The following is a 16,550-nucleotide window of genomic DNA, read 5'->3' as shown; positions in this document are numbered from 1 at the left end:
TCTGTCATATAGTTTCTTCAAATATTTGGAGGACCACCTTGTGGGAGAGAGATTGTTGCTTTAGTCAATAGAATTAGGTAGGACCGATGGGTCATATTAGAGAGGGACAAATGAAGGTCCATCTCTAATTTCTTCTCCCATATCTTCTGTCTCATGGCCTCCTAATAAGGAAAATAACAACAATGACAGCTAACATGCAATGAGTGCTTATTTTGTGTGAGGTACTGTTCTAAGCGCTTTACGGTATATGAACTCATTAAACCCTCACAGCCAACCTCAGAGGCAGAACCCTCATTAGCCCTATTTTACAGATGAAAAACCGAGGCGCAGGGAAGTTAAGTAACTTGCCGGTGGGCCCACTGCCAGGAAGGGGTGGGACTGGGATGGATACCTGTACAGTCTGCTTACAGAGCTTGCGCTTTTAACTACTAAACTTTTAACTTTAGTTAAAAGAGCCAGATGTCTTTGCTCACCTCTCTCTTCTACTCGTCACTGTCAAATTTATTAAACGTGATGCCACAGCTGCATCTAAAAGTAATGTGGGTTGATAAGTCTAGAGCGAGGGGACCATCCTCCCCTTGGTTGGCCACCGTATAGCTACTTAGGGAACTGGGATCAATGTAATGGGTTTGCCAGCAACACCATACCCTGGGCTCTACCTGTGCTTGCATTTAACTCAAATAACCCTGTCTTTTTTTTTAAAAAAGAAACAGGTCACCCCAATCTGTGATTTTTGCAATTGATTTTTGAATGTTAAGAGTAGGGTTTGGTATATTTATTCGTGTCAAATCTTTTTCTACAACTCTGTAAAAAAATTAAACTGGATTTGCATGTGGGCATAGACTGTAATAATATGATGCTTTAGAGTGATGGGATTGTGGGAAATTTTTTTAAATTTTCAAATTTATTTAATTTATGGTTTTCATTATGTTATTGTACAAGAAATAAAAACCGGTAGAGGAGAAAATTAACTTTTTAGTTTTGGGCCATTCTTTTAGCTTGTTCAAAGTTTTATAACACTGCCCATCAGAATCCATCTCCCCAGCAGAGCGGCTGTCCTTCACAGCGTAGCAGCATGTGCAAATGGCAAGTCTGCCGTATCTTCTTCCAAGTCACTGGTGTCTCGACAGTCCCAAGAGGGCAGGGATAACTCCCCACTCCATGCGATTCAGCCTAGAAACTTCCCGTACTGAGTTCACCTATGCTCAGTAGCCATGTGTCAGTAGCTTAGAAGATTACGAGTTGGAGCCCACTGCCAGCCAGGGGCTGGTTGTGGAAACTGACTAGAACGAACAGAGTCCGTCACTGAACATTTCAACAGACACTTGCTGAGAACCTGACACGTGCTGGGCTATAAAGATGCATAAGGTGCAGTCATCCTCACGCACTTGCCTGCAGTGGTCTGGCCTCGTCTCTGAGGTCCTTCCGTGAGTCACCAGTCTTGGTCCTGGAGATATTAGTAGACAGCCCCAGAGGAAGTGCCTCCTCCTGGGCGACATCATCATGAACAAGAGGGACATCTTTCCATGAGCGCGTTGTATTACACCCCATGCCTGAATCTTCTATCTGAAATTCTATCTCTTCCAGGGAGCCTCTCTGTCTTAATTAAAAGGAAAATACTAAAGAGTGTTGGGGTGGGGAGTGTCCTCTCCTTCATGACCTTCCTTTGTTGGAAAACCTTCAGTGGCTCCGGGAGCTCACAGCGCAAGCCTGGCCTCTCTGCCTGACACTCAGAGCCCGGATGCTCTGGCCTCTCCCTGCTTACTCAGAGTTACTCCCTCCTCTGGTCTCTCAGGCGGCCCAGCCCTTGCCTTGTCCCTGGTCACTCCATGCTTTCCCCCATCACCCTTGCTCAGAGTGCTCCCTTTCTTGGAATGCCCTCTCTCTTCTTCCACCAGCCGAATCTTTCCTGACCAGTCCTCCAAGACCCCAGTCAAGGTCTGCCTCCCCCTGAAAACTTCCTTGAAGGCCCCAGCTGTCGCCAACTTCGTTTCTCTGTGGAGAGAGAGCTATGGTCTCTACCACATAGTTCAGCACACTTTAGGTATGTCCTCGTCTTATTGGATGATGTTTCATATGATATTCTTATTTCACCGCTGACGTGGCGGCACTTTTATTACAGGAGCTGTGGATTGCATTCCTGCTGCCCCTGGAGAGTGTAGCTCGCGGAGCAGACACCTGATCAATGTGTGCTGGGTTTTTCTTCTTCTTGTTGTTATTGCTTTATCCCAAGAAGAGAATTAAAAGCAGTCATGTTTTCTGATCTTTCCAGTCACGCCCCCATCATTTTTCTCCATGCACATCTCCCTTCTAACCCAATGGGACTCTTCACTTTTACTTGAAAGTGCCCTCCTACATCTGGACTTGCCATAATCCTGCCATAAACCACAGCATCGGTGGTGGCATTTGCTTGTCCGGGCAGCTCCCCCATACAGATCGCCAGCTTCCCCAGGGGCTGCTCAGCTCTGTCCCCCTGCACGGGGTCTTCCGTCAGACAGGTGGCATCAGTAAATGATCATTGCCTTGGTCAGCTCAGCGCTCTCCACAGCCATGAGCCTCTTTTTCTCTGGGGAAGGGGATGAAACTCGCAAGAAATCCTGTCTCTCCGTCCTGGTTCGTCCTCTAAACAACCGTCGTTTTGCACCAGGAGCTCCTTGCTCAGGAAACTCCCCCCACTCAGCAATGGGGACACAGGGCTGCCAGCCCTGGCTGTGCTCTGGAGCAGGACCCACTTCTGGGTTTACCCCCATCCGATCTTGGTGCTCGCTCCCAGCAGAATCATACACGGTCTATAAAGATGTTTTCTTTCGCTGACAGGTTGACTCTGGAGCAGGACTCTGAGGCTTGCCGTCCTCCATGCCGCTCACCAGAAAAGGGACTGTGAACTGTGAGTAACTCTGATTGGCGTTTTCCATGCTGACTCAATAAGGTTATGGGTTAAAGACCAGCCCTGAACCTGATCTTTCACAGCCATGCATTGTGTGAGAGATGCGCTCTGTCTCAATGAGCTGGTCAGAATGTGAAATACAGTGGACCTCTAATTAGATGAGGTCCGAATGTGACGAAGAGGCCCTGGAACGTGACATCCTATTTAATTAGACTGTATTCATTGTGCGTTAAGGTGGACATGATGTGTTATGCGTGTCATGAGTGTTGGAGAGGGAAGCTCTAGAGGTTGCAAGGGCAGGCTAAGCTTTGGAGGCCGTGAGAGGAGGACCTGGGCCAAGTTCATAGCTCGCGCTTGCTTTTATGTCTGGTTGTTTCTGGAGAGACACGAGGGAGGAAAAAGGAGGTACTGCTGGTTGCCTCCCTTCCATCAGCACAGGAGCTGCTCCCCGCCTTATCCGTCTGTGTATTTCCTCATATTGGTTCTCCCACTTGGCATAAGGCTTCCCACCTGTAGGCCCTGGCCTAAGTCCAGCCTGCTCGTTGCGACCTCCTTCGGTAATCCAGCTAGAAGTGATTTCTCCCTCTTCTGAGAGGCTGTGCCTCATCCTTCTGCTGGGCATCCCTCTGCCCGCGCTTCGCCGTGTGCCCTCAGCGAGGCTGTGAGCTCCTGGAGGCTAGCCTGGGATCCCCTGCTCCTTGTTTCCCCTCTGCACCCCCCACCTAGGCGCCGCTCAGGCAATGTCAGCTGGAAGGGCTGGCCTGGGGCTGCACAGCTTCCCTACCCTGCTTCGGGGGCTCCCGGGGGCTGAGCGGCTGCGACTTTGATAGTACATCGGCTCCCAACCAGTCGACGGAATTTTAAATGATTAAACGTTATCAGCGCACATCCTCACCTCTGCGTAAAAATAGATGGACTGTAATGAGCATTTGAATAAATCATAAGAATGGCCGCCCTGCGATCGTCTAACATCCTGCCGATGGCTGCCCGGTGAGTGAGCAGGGCGCCGGCCCTCCGCCTAATGGCCTGCGCGGCAGTGCTGGTGCCTCTGTGATTGACAGGGCGCGGCTCCCAGGGCATCCCCTTTCCGCCCGGCTTGGAGTGGTCGATCCCCAGACACCGGGCCGGGGAAGGGTGCCTCCCTCCATCCTGTTCCAGGAAAGCCTACCTAGGAGATGGGGCCGGGGTGGGGTGAGCCAGAGTAGGAAGATAATGACCTTTGCGAGAATCGATGTCTCCTCGCACCGGAGGTTAGCGGGACCTCATCAGTCAAGTCAGTATGAGAGGAGCAAGCCGAGCGTGAAGCTTCCTGAGACCGGGGTGCGTGTAGGGGAAGTAAGTCTGCACGTTCCGTTCCTGTCCCCGAGAACAGCCGGGCGCCTGGCCCGGGCCCACCCACACCAGGGGGACCTCCCTCGTAGGGACACTCTGGGACCCGCACAGAGGAACGAGGAAGAGTGGGGATCTTCAGGTCCCGGGACTCTGAAAGGGGAAGATTCAAAGGATCTTCCTGGGAGTGTTTTTTGCTAAGGAGGAGCCTGCCTTTTGGAGGGGGAGGAAGAAAAGGGGGGACGGGACCTGCGGAGGAGGGAACAGTCTGCAAGTCTGAAGTGAGGGCTGGATTTGAGAGGGAAACAGCAAACATTCTAATTTAATTCAAGTGATGTTCCAGTTATTATGGCTGTGTAACAAACCACCCCAAGACATAGTGACTTAACACCGTTCATTATGCTCATTTATTCTGTGAGTCAGGAGTTCAAACGGGGCACAGTGGGGAGATTGCCTCTGATCCACAGGTCTGGGGTCTCTGCTGGGGCAGAAGCTGGGTGCGGGAATCTTCTGGAGGCTCGTTCGCTCATCCCTCTGGGGGTGGATACCAGCTGTTGGTTGATGCGCTAGCTGGGGCTGTCCACCAGGTCCACGTGCCCTTTCCACGTGGCCTGGACATCTTCATAACGTGGATCGACGGGGCTGCACTGCCCAAGCCCAGCAGTATCACGTTCACACGTTGCCCTGGCTGGGGGCAGGCACAAAGGCCCACCTGGGTTTAGAGAAGGGGACATGGACACTGGCCCTGCAGCCACGTCTCAGAACAGGAGTATCCACAGCACATCAGATGAAGAGTGTGTTTGGGGGTACTATGTTGTAGCAGCCGTCTTTGGGGAGCACTACTCAGGCCTGGCCCAGCACAGCCTCATCTACCCCCAAGGCAGCTAAGGAAACCTGCCTCCAAGAACCAGACTGTCTAAACCCACCCAACGTCTGGCTTTAAAGGCACCGCCCCCACAGCCAGGCTAGGCTCCGCCCCCAGGGGGCATTCCCCGAGGACACGCTGGTGTTAGGAGGCCCTGCAGTTGGTACCACAGCGCTCCCCAACCTTTCTGGCACCAGGGACTGGTTTCGTAGAAGACAGTTTCCCGGGATCGGGAGGGTGGGGGTGGGGGTGGGGGAGGGGAGGGATGCTTCAGGCGGTAATGCGAGCCAGGCTGAGCGCAGATGAAGCTTGCTAGCTCGCCGCTCACCTCCTGCTGTGAAGCCCGGTTCCTAACAGGCTGCGGAGCCCTGCGCTACGTTATAGTCCTTCTCTGCAAGAATGGGTCCAGTTTGCAACCCACAGCTTGAAGTGCCAGGTCTGGAGGGGGCCTTAGACCTGTGACAAGGACTCCACAAGCCTTGAGCCCTTCATTCCCAGGCATAGCTCCCACAACCCTCCACTCCCTGGCCTTCCGGGCTGGGGGAGGGCTTCAGCCAAAGATCAGACCGAAGGGGCTGTTGGGTCTGTCAGGGTGTGCAGGGGGCATGGGCTATGCGGGCAGCCCGTCCTCCGTGATCCTCGTGTCCTTTCCTCTCCATGCTTCCTCTCTGCCACACACACTGTAACCTGTGGAGGCGGGGCCTTTGAGGACCAGGCTCCAGTTCCTTTGCCATTTTCCCGACCCGGATGCAGCTAAGTTTTGGAAGAGAATCTGAGTACCCTGTATGCCTTGTTGTGACTTAAGGGGATAGAAACAAAACTCAAGCAACCACAGGGTGGGAGCAGAACCAGTAGGTTTTTCCAAAGGGCCAAGATACGAGAATGGCTAACGGTGAAAGGGAGGGGGCAGGGAAGAGAGAGGCAAAGGGGCTTGGTTTTTTTTTGTTTTTTTTTTTTTTTAAAGGGGCTTGGTTTTGATGAAAAGTTTTGGTGGGAGAGTCTTGGAGTCTTCCACAAGTCGACTTAATATTAACAGTAATAACTCGTTTGTTGAGCACTTACTACATGCTAGACACTGCTCAGCACGTGATGTGCATGTTCTTATTGAAACCCTCGCACTGTTTTATGAGACACTGTTACCATCTTGGTATTACATACAGAGAGGGAGCAGAGGCTCAGAGACAAGTGAGGTGCCGTAGTCAGTGACACAGTGAGTCCCAGAGTTGAAATCAAGCTTATGACTCTATCCTAGAGACTTCGTCACTTCATTATGTGGCTCCAAGAAACTCAAGTCTACTCTCCTGCAACAGGGGATGTCTGATGACATCACCTCCAATGTTACCCTCAGTTCTAAGATTCTAAATGTGCAGAAAAGATTCTGGGAACTGAACTTAAGACACCTCTAACGTGGAGGCCGGCTTTGTGGAAATGGGCCTGTGTGAAAGCACGGAATGATTTCCTGTTCTCTCCTTTCCCCTTTTGTGAAACTTAGGTCAGGAAACCAATGTTTAATTTGGACAGGTGAAGGAAACAGATAAAAACCTAAAAGATCATTTGTATTTTCAAGGCTTCAACTTGGGGGGAAAAACATTGGGTTTGAAGTCCAAAGCTGGGGTCTGAGTCTCAGCCCCATGACTTAGAACCTCTGTGGTTCTGCATACATCTCTTTGGTCTTCGGATTCCTTGTCTCTAGAATGGAAATGGGGTTGTACACCCTTCCCAGGACGGCTGTGAGGACTAAGTGAAATCCAGCACGTGCGAGCTTTAGAGCCGCTCCTGGCACACAGTATGTATACAGTAATGGCTCAGCCATCCACTCACCCAGTACGTTAGGAAAAAGTAGACGTGGCAAGACTGTTCCTCTCCGTTGCTGCTGACAGAGATGGTCTAGCATCTTTCCTTTAACTGTACTCTCCATAAAAGTTCACTCATGAACTATTGATATTTTAATAATACACATTAGCATCTTGCCCTTTGACAGGTGAATATCGAATGAGCACTAAAGAGGCCAAAAAGTAACCAGGTACATGGCTGCGGGGAAACTGGAATCATGAGTGGTTGTCGGAGGGAAGGCCCCTTTCTAGGGACCTTGTGACTCACCTCTCTCTCCAGCGGCCCCTAGGAAACAGCTCTTAAAAGGAGCTCAGAATCCGGTCCAGCCCAGCCCAGTCAGGGCAGGATTTGTCCCCGGTTTTCTTTCACTTGGCTGGAGGGGACTTGGGAGAAGACAGAAAAAGGTCATTAAAGAGCTGCTGAAGGCCTGGACTTTTCACCCTCGCATGAAATACTTGGCATCTCCCCTTCCCTTTGCGGAAGGTGCAGGCTTCTTCCCCGCATACTCTCTTCTGCTCCGTAAATTAAAAGTCTGCAGACCAAGTGCCCTCAAGAAATCAGGCGACAAGCTTAGAAATAACTCAGACCACTTCCGCCCCCTCTCCGTCCTCCGCCCGCCAGGTCTTGGTGGGGCCTGTGCTTGGGGTGTGTGTGTGACGGTTTATGAGACAGAATTTCCTGCCTTTGCAGCTCCTGCTGCAGCCCCGCTGCCACAGCCTCCATTTTTTCGTGGCCTCCATCTGGCCTGGGAGTCCTTGAGTGTGCAGAGAACGGTGACAGGGGCTCTTCGTTGGTCCGGCTTAATTGGTGTGATTTAATGACATTTGTGGCAGATTCAGATTTATACGGCTTTCTGAGCTGCAAATCTGCTTTCTAAATGTAGAATTTTTGTGGAGTGGTAAAAAAATAATGGCTGTTCTGTGATTCCTGCCTCCCAAGCTAGGAGATTGCAATTTACATTATGCAAATAGACATTATGCAATCAAGGCGCTTTAGCAGGAATCTGGCGGCAGAGAGGCCGCTGATGAGATAGAGGTCTGCAGCCCCAACTGGAGGGGCCCTGGAAGAGCCGAGATGACGTGGGGAGGGGGTGGGGCGGGCAGAGGGGCCCGGGTCTGTTCCGCCGGCCCAGAGATGAGTGCTTCCGGGGGGCTGCCAAGGCAACTCTCTCAATTAATGGCTTTGTTTAATCATACCCCCTGTCCAGAGGACTGTTGTCTTACGGATAATTTCGTTTGCCTAACGAGATTTTGCTAATTAAATCTCCTTTCAGTTGGTGTGACCGTGACTGCAGGAGAGGGGCTATTTGGAGTCTTCTCCATAAACCTTTCTGGAGAGGAACAGGGAAGGGGGGCCAGGAGGGAGGGGAGGAGAGGAAGGAGGGGAGGGAGAACATTCCCTGCTGTAAGCAGGCCTCGGGAAGCTTTCAGCAGGGCTTGGAACTACAAGGTGGCTGCCACCACCCACCCACCTGGCCTTTCTCTCCTCTTCTCTGGAAATGCAGGTACCCATCAATCTTTATCCAGCCTGAGGGCTTCCCCCCCCTTTACGCTTCCTCTGTGGCTCCTGTGGCCTCCACCATTACCCTTCTCAAGTCCTTCCCAGATCCCCAGAGCTTCTTCGGGATTTCCAGGCACTGCTCCCAGCAGCTCTGGCTGTGGGTGGTGGCAGTGGTGATGCAGGAACGCTCCCCTGGCCTTCACTGTTAGCCAGCCAGCCTGGCTCTTCAGAGAAGAAAAATTGCTCCCAAATTGGCCATTTCTCCAGCGATAATTGCGTGAATCAAAGAGGAGAAGACCTTGTCAAATTCATGTATCAGACTCAGCCAGGGCTAGCCTCCTGTATGCAGAGGAGCCTAGCGCCATGCCAGCAACAGCCGGAGCCTAATTAATGCCCTTGTGAGCGTGTGCCCGCGTCACGCCTGTGCTCCGCCATCCCCAGGGGTTCTTTACTGTCTGCGGCTTCCTTGGCCTGGCTGGCCAGGGGCCTCACAGCTCAGCCCTGTCTACTTTTCCTGCTTCATCTCCTGCCCGCCTCATAGCTCCCTCCTCCCTGTTACTTACAGACACTCCTATTCCTGGTACCCAAATATACCAGGTTGCTCAGTTCCCCCCAAATACTCTGTATCACTTCACACCTCAGTGCCTTTGCACTTGCTGTTCCCTCTGCCTGGAATCTCCTCGTCCTGAATAGCCCCTGTACCTCCTGCAATACCCAGCTCACATATCTCCTCTCTGACTACTGCTCACAGCGCTTCCTGCCTTTCCTGAAACACTGCTGTCCTCCTTCATCCTGTGCGTTGTCACAGCACCTCAAACATATGTATCTGTCTATCCAAGTTAAGAACTGAATCTTATTCTTCTCCTAATCCCAGTACCTAGAATCATCCCTGGCCACAAGAGGCCCCCTACAAGTTTGGTTTGGTTGAATGAAAAAATGAAGGAATGAACCAAGGGGTAGGGGGTGGAGTGATGGAGAGGTTTTCTCTAGTAAGTCCTCCAAACCCCAGGATGGGCGTGGTGGCAGGAGCCTGATTTCTGTGGGGGCTCTGCAGAGTTACTTGCCCATCCATTACCTTTACTTCCTGGGTGGGAAAGCCTTAATTCCCCCTGTGTGCGAGGCCCTGCACTAGGTGTGTCAGCGTCTCCTGTTGTGCATTCTCACGTGGATCCTGTGAAGTGGGTATTGTTTTTGCAGAGGGCACTGAGGATAGTCTATCCTCATCAGAGAGCAAGGCAGTGTTTACTTGTAACTGGGTCCAGTGGTGGGGACCCAGCAGGCTCTACCTCTAGGTAGGTGAAAGCTCTTATGCTTCCCAGTCTTCCCTCCCCGTCTATCCATCTATTCAACCATCCATCCATCCATCCATCCTTCCATCCATCCCATCCATCCATCCATCCATCCCATCTATCCATCTATCCATCTATCCCATCCATCTATCCCATTCATCCATCCCATCCATCCATCCATCCATCTCATCCATGCATCCATGCATCCATGCATCCATCCATCCATCCCATCTATCCATCTATCCCATCCATCCATCCATCCATCTCATCCATCCATCCATCCATCCATCCATCCTGACTAGAACCTAAGCTGTTGCACCCTGGGCTGTCCCCGTGCTGGAATGCCTGGGTTCCTGCACTGGGAGGGCCTGTGCATCTGTGTGTGTGCTGGGGGATGGGCGAAACCCAGGCCCCACAGATGGCTCCCGGCTGCTGGCTCTGGTCCGTTGCCCAGCTAGCGGTGGGGATGTGAGGATAAAGGAGTCTGCCTTCCATGCTGTAGAGCATGGGGGAAGTCCAGGAGAAACGGCTCGCATCCTCCTATGTGATAAGGGCATATGCCCGTTGCCTGTGTCTGTGCAGGCCGCAGGGTGTGTTTGTCTGAGGCAGTGTTTGAAGACAGTGCTTTATGTTTTTCTTGGTTCCTGAGTTTCAGTGCTTTGCTTTTTGCCCTGACGTTTTTCTCCCTTGGTGCCCATGTTCTGTCTCTTCACCGAGGCTTGTAATCATCTTAACATCCCCACCATGCTATCTATGCTCTGAGTCTGAAGGGTTTCTTGGTACATAAATAGGTGCTCAACAAACACTCCGTGATGCACTGAATGAGTGAATGAGCTTGAGCTTGAGCCCTGTTATTTAGGTAGCTGGGACCTTTGGATTTAATTTTCTCATTCAGAAAGTAGGAATTCTGACACTACCTCTTCTATCTTCCTTGAAGGGTTGTTGGTGGAAGATTATGAGCGATATGTGAAAGTGTTTTATAAACTATAAAGCAAGTGTAAGGGGTTATTATAATGGTTATTACACTTGAAGTGATCATTGTGTCTGAAAATTAGGGATTCTGTTTTCAGGAATATAAACTCATCCAGGCCGTGTTGGAACTCTGAGGCTTACAGAGCAATTATTATGGGAACTGATTCCCCATTGGCACAACTATGGGGACTTCCAGGGGCCGGGGTGGGAGGAGGGGTCTGGCGAAGAGGGCCCATCTTCATTTGTGCCACCTGTCCCCCAAGTGGACCCACACAAATGGTCTCTCTTGAGTCTCAGCCATTGCCCCGTCTTCTGTGCCTCATTATCTTTGCATGTGCTGTTCCCTCTGCTAGGTAAGCTTTTCCCCTTTTCTCCACTGGTCTTTTGACCCTCTTGTGCCCAGTTGCTGCACTGTCCCGAGCTCCCTGCTTGCACGGTATGCCTCCCTGAGGGCCTTTATCACATGGCATCTGGGACCGTGAACACCAGGGCAGATGCCGGCCGTCACTCATCTCTGTAGCTCCAGAGCTGAGGGGATGGATGGATGGGTGGGTGAAAGGTGAAGCGGAGGGTTGGGGCTTGGTAGGTGCACAGGATTTGAGCTTTTGAAGCACCCTAAGCTGTAGGGGCAGGCAAGGAAGAAGCAGCTTCAGAGAAATTAGCACTGCTGTGCAAATAACCCCCAAATTTCTGAGAGAGGTTTCCCACCCACTCTCAGGTCCAAAAGGTGAAGTAGGCTGATCCTCCCTGGAGTCTCTGGGCCTGGAGGCCCCAGTTCCGTGCAGCTGGGTGACTGGATGTCAGCCAGGTGGGCAGTGAGGCCTCCAGGTTGGAGCTGAGTCCTAAGGGCAGGGAGGCACCTGCCTGTTGTGGGTCCTCACGGGCGAGCCGTCACCCACGTGGGGAGGCAGGCGCTGCCTACCACCATCCCCAACCCTCCCAGATCCTGCCTCTTGGTGGAGTCAGCCCCAGCTGGTGGAGAATCTGCTGGAAGCCCACCCGGGAACCTGGCTGTGTTTGGAGGCATCCTGTCTCCACCCTGCTCTGGTCTCTCCCCCATGCCCGCCCACCCCGGGCAACGCTCCTGGAGCCCCAGGCAGCCGCAGCCAAGCGCCAGGGGTCTGGGAGGCTTTTCATGCACTGAACCTATTTGTGAGTGTTTTGCAGAGTGTTTAATCCAAGGTGTTCCCTCCATTAAATTAGTGCAAACATCTGGGTCCCACATCCAGCTCCATTTGCATTCTGTGCCATTTATTACAGCGGGAAATGGGAAGGCACCTTAGGAATACTTAGGACTGAATTGGGGTGGGTTTTGGGGGTGGGCGTCTGAGGGTGCCTGTGAGGTCGGCCCACGAGGCAGACCCATCTCCGGCCTGGGACCGGTGTGGAGCCGCGTTCTGGTGCAGGGGACCACACGGCCTTAATGGGGAGGCTGGGTGAGTATAATTCATGCTCCCAGTCCCCACGTGGGCCCAAGTACCTGCAGGAGCAGGAGGAGTTCACTGCTGTTGTTTTATAACTTTAAACCCAATTAAAAAAAAGAAAGTGTATCACATTCAGGTGACCCATCTGGGTCTCTCCTGAGGGAGTCTTGCCTGCTGCAAGGTGGGTTTTTTCATCATGAAACTGCTCAGCCTTGGTGGCTGGCTGAGCGTGGGTAGCAGCTCTGTTCCCCGTACCACGTGATTCCAGTACTGTCGAGTACGTTGGGAGTCCTACTATTATCCTTATCCAGGAGGCTGAAGAAGAATAGCTTCTGTTCAGTGCATTATCTGTTGTAACCCTCCCACCAACGCTGTGAGGCAGGTCCTCTAATAATAGAACAGATCAGAGAGCCAGGCTTAATCAGACAGGTTAAGCAACACTCTCATTGTTCCACAACTAGAAAGAGGAGTAGATGGGGTGTGAACTCAAGTCCGCACGACCCCAAAGCCTGCTTCCCACCGCACTAGGACATCTCTCGCGAATGAAGCAGTTGGGATCGGCTTTGTGTTGGGGACCTTGCCCCCTCCCCAAGTCTCCTGGCCAGCACACCCTGGCCGGGCTGTGCGGAGGCCCTGGTCCTAGCCTGCCTGCCCCCATTGGGATGGCATCACCTGGGATTCCCAGGGGCCTGCGATGGTGACTCACCCAAGGGAAGGAATTCCTGGCTTTTGTGGGATGGGGCAGGGTGGAAAAGGAGTAGTCTGGAGAGTGAAGAAGAGGCTCATGGGATGCTCAAGGACTTAGGGGTCACTGGATTCCTTGGTACCGAGCGGGGAATCTGAGGCTCAAAGGAGGCAACACCTTGCCTAAGGCCACCGAGGGTTTGGTGGTAGAGGCTAGACTGGAACCCAGGGCTTCTACCTCCTGGGAGGGGAGTGATGTCAGGGCCTAGGGAGGCCCCAGGGCTTCTATAGGGTGTGCTGGCATTCTAGATGCAAAGTGTAAATCAAGGCTGGAGCAAACAACCAGGATGAGAAGGGGATGAAAGGCTCCTCTGCTAAGGAGGCTTCCGCACCACATTTAACAAAGAACCTTCCAGGTCCTAGAGGGCTGCTGTCCATCTCTGGCCTGGGCCCTGGGGCAAGTCCGCACCAGCTCCTAGGATTTCACCTAGTGATATCGGGGGCGGCAGAACCTGGGAAGGCTGGAGGGGACCCGGCACCTGGGGCAGCGCACCCTTGGGGGTGTCCAGCTCGCCTTCACCTTCCCCATCTGCCCTGCAGTCTGGGCAGCATCTGGAGGAATAGGGTGCAATGGATTCAAACCTCAGTCCCCTCTCCCACTTCCTCCCTTCATGAGACGGGACCAGGTCTTAGCCTTAGTTTCCCCATCTGTTAAAGAGTAATGAAATCTCATCTTACAGGATCGTTGGGAAAATTAAAGGAAATGGTAGGTAGGCTTGACCCTGCTTCTGGGTGCAGAGAGCATTGTCACTGGTTTTCCTTTCTTCTCCATAGCCCGGGTCTACTCTCCCCTTTGGACCCTGTGCCTGCTCTGGGATATGGAGGGATGAGGGGCTCTGTCGACGAGGGTGGGCAGCCCCTGTCTCAGCTCCTCCCCTTCCCTCTTCTCTCCCCTCCCTCCCTCTCTCATGAGAAGACTCTAATAAAGGCGTCTCAGCATGTGGCCCTGCCTGGGGCTTTCTAAGAATGAATTGCTTATCCCAGCCCTTCCTAGAAATGACAATCTGCAATCAATACACATTTATTAAGCACCACTGTGTGTGATACCCAGCGCTGGGCTCAGCAGGGTCAGCCTGAGAGCGATCCCCAGGCTTCTTGTCTCCTCCCAGGACCCCAAAGTTTCCTGCTTTCCTTGGCTTTGCTGGATCCCAGGACCATCTGCTGTTACCAGCAGGATTTGGGGTTTCTGTACCCTTTTGTGCCTCTCTGCTTCTACCTGAGGTCCTCTTTGCCTTGAGTACCCTCCATCACCCCTCATTTACTTGGTTAGAACTCAGTTTCTTGGTGATAAGTATGTCTGTAACCACATCTCAGCTAGGGTTTATCTTCCTTGAGCTCCCGGTGCACACTGGGCATCTTTCTGTGACTATTAATCACATCATATGTCGATTATATCTTTATTGGAGATGCTTGGCTCTCCAAGGGTAAGGGTACGAAGTGTAGCATCCTAGAACTAGCATGGCCCTAGGGGTCATCTGTTCTCGCCTGCAGGCCAGGTCATGCGCACTTCATCCCTGACAGAGGAGAATGCTTTCCTCTCCTGTTAGCCTTTGCTTGTTTTGTGGGACAAACCACTGGCATGTTTGAAGGGAGGCTGTCATGGCAGCATGCCTTGCTCTCTAGTTTCCAGGGTGTTCAGCCTGAGAGCACGTCCCTGTCCCTTTTATGTGCAATTCTAGTAAGTATTATTCTCTCTTTTTCACCCGGCCTCAGGATATAGGATCTCCAGATGGAGCTGAGGATCTGCAGAGAAGAATGCGCCCCTTGATTTACAGCCCCTGTGTCTTTGCCCCCGGCATTTCCTTTTCCTGAAAAGTCTTCTCTGTCTGCACGGCCAAACCCTGCCCTTCCTCCCCAGTCTCACACCACCTCTTCCACGAGCCTTAGAGCCCTCAGGGAAAACCAAGCATTTTCTCCCTTCCAGAGCACCTGGCCTGAGTCTCCTGACACTGACCAGGGTCCACCTGCATCCTGAGTATGTCTGTCTGTCCTCCAGTACAGGGCACGTGGCTGGCGCTTCTATAGCCCTCACTGCACCTGGCATGGCGCCTGGCACATTCTGAATTTATCACATGTGTTTGCCAAATGAATGGGATTACCATTCGTTACATTTGTCACCAGTTACTGGAAACTGGATGCTAGGGCCAGCAAAAGGAAAACAGGTGTTAAATTCTGTTTGGTGTACTGAGCAGACCGGCATTTCTTCTGTATGGCAGGCCTGTCAAGTCCCAGACACTGATACTCTGCACACAGAGTCTCCGAAACAGAGTGAGCGAGGTGGGCCATTGGAATAAGAGAAGAAAATATTACAACTTTATCTGTATGTATTTTTTTATCTCATCCTATTTAGATTTCTATTTTTGAATATGTTCCCTAAGACATCTCATATATCGGTAGAGCGGTAGGGTGACTATATACACTCCCACCCATGCATGTTTATATATGCGTGCACTGAGCGTGTATTACACATTTTTTACTGAGAGTGTTGTAAACAAGTCTGAGGACCATGGACTTGGGCCCCTGGCCCGCTCTCCAGGAAATGAGTTCAGTGCCTATTTGCTATTGTCTCTGGACAAATGTCCCATCCCCTAGCGTGGCCTCACGTCATGCCTAAAACTATACAACCTGAAGCTCACTGGCTGGCAAATTCCTTCGGGACCGTGACTTGGGGACCCTCTTCACCTGTGACTCTCCAGGGCCTGGCACGTGACAGGCACTCAGTAAATTACATGGGGCTTGAATAATATTTATTTGAATTGAGAATCTTTGAAAGTTTTGAAATTTGACTTCAATTTAATCCTCAACTGTCTACTCCCAGATAGTACACTTGGCATATTTACTAGAGACACATTATGCAACAAGAAAATAAGTGTATGCCTACTCTGTACCAGGTTCTGAGTTAGGTACTGGGTGTCAAATTTGAGGTCTCTGACCTCAAGTTACGTACATTCCCTTTTTTCAAAAACAACCAAACAAGAAATCATAACGTAAATTAGCACTCCCCTCTTCGCTGCGAGTGTTTTGAAACAAACGGCCAGGCCTCACACCATTTCCTCTGCAAATGCTCTAGACAGTCATTTAGGGAGGACAGAACCCATCAACCAATGTAGTTGTGTTCTAGGGGCTGTGCTATAGCCGCTGGGCATGGCCAGGGCCCAGGGGAAGCCGGTAGTGGTAGTTCTCCCGGCAGGGGTGGGGTGGGCGGGTAGAATGGGGTCAGGAATGATTTTTGTATAAATGATGCTTAGGCTGAGTCTCTAAGCTTAACTTCTAGGCTTCCATGTTGAAATTTCAGAAGCCAAGAGGGGACCTATCAGATAAGGGGTGGGTTTGAATAGAGGGAGATGGTGGGCGCAGAAGACAGAACACTTACAGATCTTAACAGCTGTCCTCCACCATCTTAAGACCAGAAGCCGAGTCCTCTTGCCCAGGGTTGCAGAACCAGAGATTGTCAGCGGCAAAATCTGGGCTCGGCGGCTCCTCCCTGGCCTCCCTCCGCCTGCTCTCCACACTTGGAGGACCCATGGCGCAGGCTGGGCCTGCCTCTCCCACACACGCAGGCTGCTGTGGCCGGGAAGAGCACACTCTGTGCCCCCAGTGCCTCTGGGCTCTGGGCACCCCCTTCTCCCTCCAGCAGCTTCCGGAGGCTCCATAGGCCTGCAGCCCTGGAGTCATCACGGGCTACATGTGACTTCTTTCTTCCCGTA

General features: G+C 52.0%; 1 protein-coding gene across 1 annotated transcript in view; it reads left to right on the top strand.

The window, feature by feature from the left end:
- PKNOX2 (PBX/knotted 1 homeobox 2) overlaps positions 1 to 16,550 on the top strand; it is a 257,672-nt gene that overhangs the window by 69,414 nt on the left and 171,708 nt on the right. The window contains 1 exon segment of the mRNA XM_032641926.1: positions 2,818 to 2,887. The gene's annotated coding sequence lies outside the window, so the exon portion shown is untranslated.

This window comes from Phocoena sinus, chromosome 8 (assembly GCF_008692025.1).
Source record: "Phocoena sinus isolate mPhoSin1 chromosome 8, mPhoSin1.pri, whole genome shotgun sequence".
NCBI classification, from domain to species: Eukaryota; Metazoa; Chordata; class Mammalia; order Artiodactyla; family Phocoenidae; genus Phocoena; species Phocoena sinus.
Note: the sequence above shows the minus strand (reverse complement) of the source record. Positions and strands in the feature narration are given on the sequence as shown.